Source organism: Suricata suricatta, chromosome 2, assembly GCF_006229205.1.
Source record: "Suricata suricatta isolate VVHF042 chromosome 2, meerkat_22Aug2017_6uvM2_HiC, whole genome shotgun sequence".
Taxonomy (NCBI): Eukaryota; Metazoa; Chordata; class Mammalia; order Carnivora; family Herpestidae; genus Suricata; species Suricata suricatta.
Genome location: NC_043701.1, coordinates 126,717,046 through 126,725,699, shown reverse-complemented (window position 1 = coordinate 126,725,699; position 8,654 = coordinate 126,717,046). Strand labels below are relative to the sequence as shown.

Here is an 8,654-nt window from a genome sequence, read left to right as displayed (position 1 = left end):
CTAAATTTTAAGTGTTCTGGTAATAAGTGGGTGGAGTTATGTCATTTTATGTTTATGCCCTTGGATCCTTGCAAATTCCAGGCACCCATGAGAGTTCACTAAATCTTGTCTGAATATTTGAATTAGTCAATAGTTACCGCATATTAGTCAGTGCCAAATGGAAGAAGGTAGCATTGAGCCATGTTGACACCTAGTTTACCTAGAGCATCACTGTGTTTCCATAGCGTGTCCAAGGAGGAGAGTGGGGATTCTGGAACTCTTTACAGAAGTAGAACAATTAAGGAAAAAATGATGTTTAAATGAAGAGAGATAATTACAAGGAGATATTACTTATGTTCATATATCTGAGGGACTCTATCTTTAGAAACACTGTCTAAAACCACTCAAGCTGCCTAAGAATGGGACAGCCTCACAAATCCAAGCTGTACTTGCTGGACTGGTAAGAGCAGAAGCTGCAGGACCCTCTGCCGGAGGTGCCAGGAGTCAGGATGGGACCCTCTAAAGACATGTCCAGACGCAAGCATCTGTGATTCAGGGTGGACAAGCTCAGCATGCCTTCCCACCAGGTCCTCCTAGGAATAAATACCCACAGGAAACCAAGCCACAGCCGAAGTATACAGGACGGTGAAAGTATAAACCACCCAATAAACAGTATTAATACAACTACACTCATCAGTGAGAGAACGAGCCTTCTTTCCCAGGAAATACTCCCTATCCCACTTAAGGACACAGAAACACCCTGCTCACATCCAGACCATGAGGTTTCAGACACCGCCAGCTCACAGCTCAGGATAAAGTCCCCTCCTCTTGACTCAGTTCAGGAAACATGCCTCTCAGATGCTCCCAGGACTCCTTCCAAGTCTCCCTGTGATTAGGTTTCCAAGGAGTCTGGTCCAAGCCCCATCCGCCGTGCTAGCCTCCTGCCTTACTTCTAGTCCATTTCCCCAAGCCTAAGAACTTTACAGTGTCTACCAAAGGCACTGGATATGTGCATATAATCATTCTCAATCGCTACATAAAAAAATTAACCATCACAAAAGTTAGTGGCTTAAAACATATCACCTTTTAGTTTCCATGGGTCCAAGTCCAGGCACAGCGGAGCTGAGCTCCCTGCTCGGGGTCTCACAGGCTGATCTGGTGTTGGCTGGGGGCTATGACCTTATGTGGGGCTCAGGATCCTCTCAGGCCCATTCAGGTTGTTGGTCGAATTTTATTCCTTGTGGTTGTAGGACTGGGGTCACATTTTCTGGCAAGATGGCAACTAGGGGCTGCCCTCAGGTCTTAGCCACATGGCCCTTCCATAGGTTGTTCACCACATGGCTGTTTGCTTTCTTCCAGGCCAGCAGGAGTGTCTGCTGCTGCTTCTCTTAAGGGCTCTCCTGGTTAGGTCAGGCCCACCCAGGATAGTAGGATCATCTCCCTTTTTTCCTCAAGGGTAGCATAACGACTGAGAGTGATACAAATAATGTTCGCAGGCCCTGCCCACACTCAAAGGGAGGGGACAACTCAGGGTGTCTAAATCAAGGAGTGGGAATCTTGGGGGCCATTTCAGAAATCTACCTGTCATAGGGAGGATATCTAAACTGCACTCTTATTTCTTCTTTAAACGGTTTCTTATATATTTGCTCATTTTAACAAGTAAAAAATATAACAAGAAAACTATAAATCTTAAAGGAGAAGGAAATATTCAGCTTATTATTTACTTGGTATTACTCAATGAAACTGGCAACTTCACCCATGAAATGAGACCTCAGATCTGGAGCAGGTTAGTAGCCCAGGGAAAGAACGGCTCATTCAGCTCTTGGGGGACACCTCAGGGCTGACCTGGCTGCCTCAGCTGGCAACTCCCCCCTCTGCTTAGTGCTGGGGTTCAGCTGCATCTCTGGGTTCAGCAGTACTCCCACACTCCCTCCGCAACCTTTCAGAGATCATTCCTACTTGGGGTTAATCTGGTCTGTTCTAGCATACCCCATACGTTAAAACATACAGTATGAACTTGTGTAAGGTTTCTTTCGCTCAGCATGAAGTTTTCAAGATTCCTCCATGTTGTTACCTGTTGTCAAGATTCACTCCTTTTGATAACTGAGTAGTATAAATACACCAAAGTTTGTTTTCTGTTCTCTGATGGATGGACACTTGCAATATTTCTAGGTCTTACCTAGTTTGAGTAAACCTGCTATGAATATTCTGGTACAAATGTCTTTGTGTATGTAAGTTTTCATTTCTCCCGAGTCAATATTTAGGAATAAAATGAATGCATGAATGTCTCTCAAAGTGAGAGACTTTATATTCTCAACTTAAGTTTATGAGGTTTCCAGAAGTTCCAGTTCTCTGCTGACATCTGAAGTTGTCAGGCTTTTTAAACTCTTCCATTTTGGTGAGTGTGTAATGGCACCCCACTGTGGTTTTAATTTTCCTTTTCCTGATGATTAATGATGTTTTTTATATGATTATTGGACACTTGTGAATCTTCCTCATAAAAGGTTTGTTCAAATGCTTTACCCATATTTTACTGAGAAGCTTGGCATTTTATTACTGAGTTGTAGGACTTCACTAGCCTTTTCTTAAATATATGTTTTGCAAATATTTTTCTCAGTCTGCACCTTGCCAGTTCCTTTTCTGAATTGTGCCTTCTGACGAGGAGTCTGTCTTATGTCTTTTAATCTTGTTTATGCTTTTTAAATAAAGGGATTTTAATTTCAATGGAGTCATATTTCTCAATATTTTATTATTTTTAAGCTTAAGAAATCCTTCATATCCCAAAATTATTAATAGCATCTCCTATACTTTTTTCTAAATTCCCATAATTTTGTTTTTAATATCCGGTATCTTCAATCCATCTGAAATTTGTTTATGAGGTGGTTTGAGGTTAAGATCTCAGACTTTTCTCCTTGTACACCAAGATCTCAACCACACATATCAAGGAGTCTGCTCTCTTCTCTCTTTGCCCTTCTTATTTTCCCCTTATAAATTCTTCAGCCATTGGTTTCCATGGGCCCCATAAGCAAGTATGCACTGATGATGCCAAAATGTTTCTGTAGCCTATGGTGATAACTCCATGGGCTCCTCTCCGTACACACACTCCTGTCATCTAACCTAATGGCATATATTCCTATATATGTATAAAATATGACTCTCCTTCCCCTCCACTGCCATCACTGTGTCCAAGCCATGATGCCAGCAAACAGAATGATCCTGTTAAAACTTGTCAGATCATGCCATCCTTTGCTCTAACCCTCCAAACATTCCCATCACCAAATAAAAGGCAACTATCTTACAACAGCCTGCAAGGCCCTCATGGCCCTAGCACTCCCTTTCTTCTCTGACCTCCTTTATCCCCACTCTCCCACTTGCTGACCCCATTCCAGACCCATTAGCTTACTTCCTTGCTTCTGAGAATACCAGGCATTGTTCCCCTGGGCTTAGCAGTGGCTATTCCCACTTTCTGGAATGCTTTTCCCTTACATCTCTATGGCCCACTCAATTGCTCAAATCTTACTTTCCCAGTAAGGGGAAAATAAGAAGGGCACCCTTTAAAATTAAAACCCGTGCTTCTTTCCACTCTCATCCCTATCCCTATATACTACTTTATTCTCCACAGCATTTATTATTGGCTAACCTACCAGATAACGTACTTACTAGATTATTTTCCTCTCCAACTAGAATATAGGCTCCACTAAAGATTTTGCCTTTTTGTAATTGATACTACCTAAAGTGGTCCTTTGCACATTCCAGATGCTCAATACATGTGTCCAATCAGTAATTTCTGAATCACTTAACCTTCCCTAGGCTTCCCACAACTATTAAAAACTGCACTTGGTTTTTTGGTTTTTGGGGGGTTTTTTTGGTTTGGTTTTTTTTGTTTTTTTGTTTTTTTGCCAAAACCACTCCTGTTTCACCCACAAGAGATGACTAGAATAGGTCTGGTTTTGTGGCAGTGGTGTCCCTCACCTCTGTCTCCTATCATCACCTTGCCATCCATATGGGCAGCTGAGGAGTTCAGTGTCCTGTCTTTGCTGAGGCCACTGCAAAGTCTCCCAGAAGCCTCTTTGGCTCTGCTCTGGCTCCCATTTAAACTTTCCTTCTCAGACAGCTACAAGGATGTTTCTAAAGTCTACATATAATCTTGCCCCTTGTTGGCTCATGGTCTTTTCATGACACAGCTCACACTCAGGGAACTGGACAAATGCGCCTTCATGGAATACAAGTCTGTCCATGACCTGCCCTGCTGAATCCTGCAGCACCATCTCCCAGCCCCTGATTCAGCCACTAGCCACACTTGTGGTCTCATTCCCTACCTGAACTTCCCACATACTTTTTCCTTGACCTGGAAATAGTGCTTCTTCACCTTCCTCTTTCTTAAGGAGCAACTGTGACTTTTCATTCTATGTCAGATTTAGTTTTAATGTCCTTCTTACCTGCTCCCATTACCCTAATACTTAGCCTTCTAGTGGTAATTTTTAGTCTACTCATCTGTACTCCCAAATGCATTGTAAACTCCTCTGGGGCAAGAGATATCACAAGGGCCTAGCAGAGAGTCTATAACAGAGTCATAATAAATGTCTAATAAAATATGGAACTTTCGAAAGAAATGCTTGTATTTCTCCCATCCTAAGTAGGTTCCCCTGTTGTGAAATGCCTTAGAAATGACTACATTGTGAGCCATTAAATCTAGTGGAGACATAACAGGGCTCTAAGGTCAGCCAGATTCAGGTGAAAGTGTAACTCTTACAATTTGGTATTTTAATGGTATAGACAAGAGCTAACCTGATTATTTTCTATTTTCTGGTTATTTCTATTTTCCCCTGAAAAGACTATATGTTCAGTTTTTTAAGCAGCATGATAACCACTGTAATATGTTTACATTTTCCATCATTACACAGCAGGTGTGAGCTCTTCTTGTCTTTATTCCTACAAGCCCATGAACCTAGATGTCAGGCCCATCCTCTCTGGGTAAAGTGTGGATGTGTGAGGATAACTAGGCTTAGCCTAAGTTAAAGAAAAAGATTTTTTTTAAGACACTGAAACATTTTTAAATTGCCAAAACTGTAAAGTGCAGTTTCTGAACACACATAAGGAATAGTCCTGTCTGCAGTGAGGTCAGACAGTGGGAGAGAAGCCCACGGCACCTCATCGCTCCCTCTTCTGGGCCTGACATCCTTCTGAGTTGCTACACATCACACCAGAAGAACAGAGGCTACAGAAGCCAGCAGGTGAAGTCATAAAGTGTGGGAACATTCAGTTCCTAGTTGCTGAGAGCCACAGAAAACTTCAGTTAGGTTTGGCCAAACACGTCATCACTCACACACTATCTTTCCTCTAGAGTTCAAAGAACAAAGACACATGAGCAGAAGATGAATTCACAAGAACAAGTTTTCATACATGTAATTGGGACAGAAAGTTTGGGCCCACTGGAAACGAGTAAGGACAAATGGGCTGCAATAAGCAGCAGGGGGCATCCACTAGCTCCAAAATGAGGGGAAAATTGACCCACAGCTAGGTTTGGCCAGGGTGACGATCAAAGTCGGGAAACGTCAGCTGTTGGTATAGAAAGAACTCTCTTCTAACTCTCCACAATGTAACTTCTCAAGTCTTGGCTTCTGACTAGCCTCATCTGCCCCACACTCTCTGACACATGTGTACCTCAAGGTGTGAGACCTCCAGCCTGTGGTAGGAAAAAGGTTAGGTTTGTTTGACATAACTATAAAGGACTGAGCCTCTTCCCAGCAGAGTGAGCTCCATTTGTGGAAGCTTCTACTTCTTAATTGCTAAGATCTGCGGCTCTTGGACTGCGAGAGTATGGAGATCAGTGCTCCTTCACGTCTGTCTCCACAAGCCCTGGATAGTGCCCTGAACAGAGGGCGGAAGCTTGCTGACCACACCAGAGTTTGAAATACTCTAACCAAAGGTAGGGGCAAAAGTGCCTCTTAAGCATAGGTATTTTCCCAGTACTGCTGCCCCCTAAAAGTCAAGGGGTGCCATGGCTGGATGACCAAGGCATTCTGACTACAAGCAAAAGTAGTAATGCCCCCTTAAGAATGAGTGGCATTATCCCTCTGGCTATAACAGAAGTGCTTTGACTGTGAGCATCCCAGGAGCTCAGAATGATGGAGGGAAGGTCACCAAGCACAAGTCTGGTGATGTCCCCTTCCACTGTACCACATGGGCTTCTGGTGCTCAGACTGTAGGTGGAAACATGAGGGCCTACAAGCACAGGAATGATCCTGGCTGCTGCAGCTTCTAAAGATGGAATCTGGCCATGTGTGCCTTGGATGCTCTGATTATAAGCATGGAGAGACCTATCTCTGGGCATGAGATTGGTGCTAATCCCTCCCACTGCAGCCCACATGCTGTGGCCAGGGCGACCCTGGGAAGTCTGACAGAAGGTGGGAAGAGAAATACCACCTGACATAGGAGAAATACCACCTGACCACCAGGAAACACAAAACTGTCACCTGGTACTCATTTCTTCTCAGTGGTGCAGACTCCTCCAATAGTCACATACGTGACTCTGCCCAGCTAGCCCCACGTGCTCTGACTATAGACAGGAAGGAAAGGGGCTCCCAGGACAGATGTGCTCTCTGTAGAGGTAGACTCTCCATTTGTAACCAGGGTGCTATAGGACACCAGGACCCCGAAGTTCGCAACTGACAGTCCTTAACTTGAGGAGGTGGTGACTGCTTCATCCTGCACCAAAGCTGAGTGCTCCAGAATGGAGGTGGGGCTTAGGCAGCTAACGTCACCTCAAAGCTGATGCCACCCATTAGGGTTGCAGATCCCATAAACACAAGTTGGTCTGCAGTGGTATTGGTAAATGGTGAGCTACTGTCCCCAGTGTTGGGGATTCTGGTGGCAGCTCTAAAGCCAGTAGTAGTAGTTGTACCAATGGGAAAATGCCTGAAGTGTCACCAAAAGCTGACTGGGTGCTGACAGGAAAACCAAAGGTAGCATATGGGGCTATCAAATCCACTAGCTTGGTTGTGCTGCTGTGGGTGGCTGGGCTGTGGCTTGTCCTGGGGCTGCCTAGTTTCCAAAGGGAAAAGGGCTGCCACTAGGCAGCTCCACAATGCAGCCCATCAGAGACCCCAAACGTGGGCTGAGGGGTGGTTCCAGAGTCAGGGAATTTGAAAGTCACATTTGAGCTGCTGTGTGGGCAACCTGGCAGAACTGAGCCTGAGGCAATGCTGCCTTTGGGGGACATATTCTCAGAATGAGAAAGAGACATGGAAAATAAAAAGTTCTCCTTCTTGGAGCCCAGGGGGAGACCTCAAGAGGGAAGTTTGAAAAACGGAAGTGGTGTCCATGTCAGTGACACCAAATTCCAAGGAAGCTGGGAGGCTGACTCTGCAAGTGTGCTTGTTGCAGAAGGAACGACAGAGTGGCTGGTGAAGACTGAGGTGGGGGGTGACTGGAGGAGAGGTCTGTATGAAAAAGGGCAGATAATCCACACACATAGGTATAAGTGATTCCAATCTCCAGGAGGCAGGCCGAGGAAAGGACTGAGATGCTAGGAGCGTGGGGACATCCAAACAGAAGATGCCACAACTGTGACTGATGGACAGGAATGCAAGGCCTCCATTCTCACTGCTGAGTAGGAACCCAAAGATGAGCTTGACCCTGAAAGGAGAAAGAGAATCCGCATGAACAGCAAAGGGAGGGTTAGGAATTGAGCATCTCATCTCACAAGCAATCTTAGATGTGAAAGCAGGAGGATGGGGACTGGCGGGCAGGTCAGCCAAGTCCATAACTGGTAATGTTCTGATAACCAGGATGGGTACAGTGACAGTGGCTGAGGGTGGGCTGTGTGGCAGTGCAGTCTGAGGTGGCCTGGGTCTCATCTCTAAGACCTGATTAAACCAGGGGCACTCACCTGTCTTCTCCAAACCCAGGTCTTCAGCAATGACTGAACAGGAAAGCTGAGGAGGGGAGGGCAGCTCACCTCCACCCTAGGACAGTGGCAGAGGCACTGAAATTTCCCATTTGTAGGGCCCACAGCAAGCACATGTGGTGAAATCCTCCTTAACAGGTATGACAGGGATCCTCCGTGTGTCTCCTGGGACGTCGGTGAGATGGAGACTGAGCCGATGACCTTCAACAAGCACCGCATTTGTCAGCCTCTTGAGAAGTGGCTGCAGGATGAGACTCCACCTGCTGAATCCAGGTCACTCCTCCAAAGAGCTGGGGCACCTCCCGCAGGGCCGTGTGAGCTGGTAATGGAGAAGGAGCTCATCAAGGACATGTGGCTTTTCTTACTCAAGCTAATTTTCCCCAGCTTGGGTGGGAGGTTTCCCTTCAGAGGCCCAGAACCGCACCTGAAGGAAGTAATGCCCCAGGGGCCTCCAGGGGCCTTGATGCTCAAGGCACACTCCCACGGCCCACGGCCCACGGCCTCTTTGGACCGTCTTGCCTTTGGTCGTTAGCTGTCGGTCCTCCTTCACTGAGCCTTTCGTGCGCTCTCCTCAAGCTCAGCCTCCTTGAAGCAAGGACCCCGACGGATGACCAGAGCGCTCTGGCCTCAGAAGGGCTACTGTCAGGGCCAACAGAGGAGAGTCCCTTTGCTCCCTGGAGGGACAGTTACTATTTCGGGGGGTGGGGGGCGATGGGGAGCATCACTGAAGTCGGAGCAGACCACACGAGTTTCAGCAGCCGCCACA

General features: G+C 46.1%; 1 long non-coding RNA gene across 1 annotated transcript; it reads right to left on the bottom strand.

The window, feature by feature from the left end:
- Positions 1-5,355: 5,355 nt before the first annotated feature.
- On the bottom strand, positions 5,356-8,443 carry LOC115272243. Its single transcript, XR_003900318.1, has 3 exons — positions 8,313-8,443; positions 7,871-8,207; positions 5,356-7,617 (listed from the first exon to the last, which is right to left on the bottom strand). It is a non-coding gene; the product is annotated as an uncharacterized LOC115272243 (long non-coding RNA).
- Between the last annotated feature and the right edge of the window lie 211 nt (positions 8,444-8,654).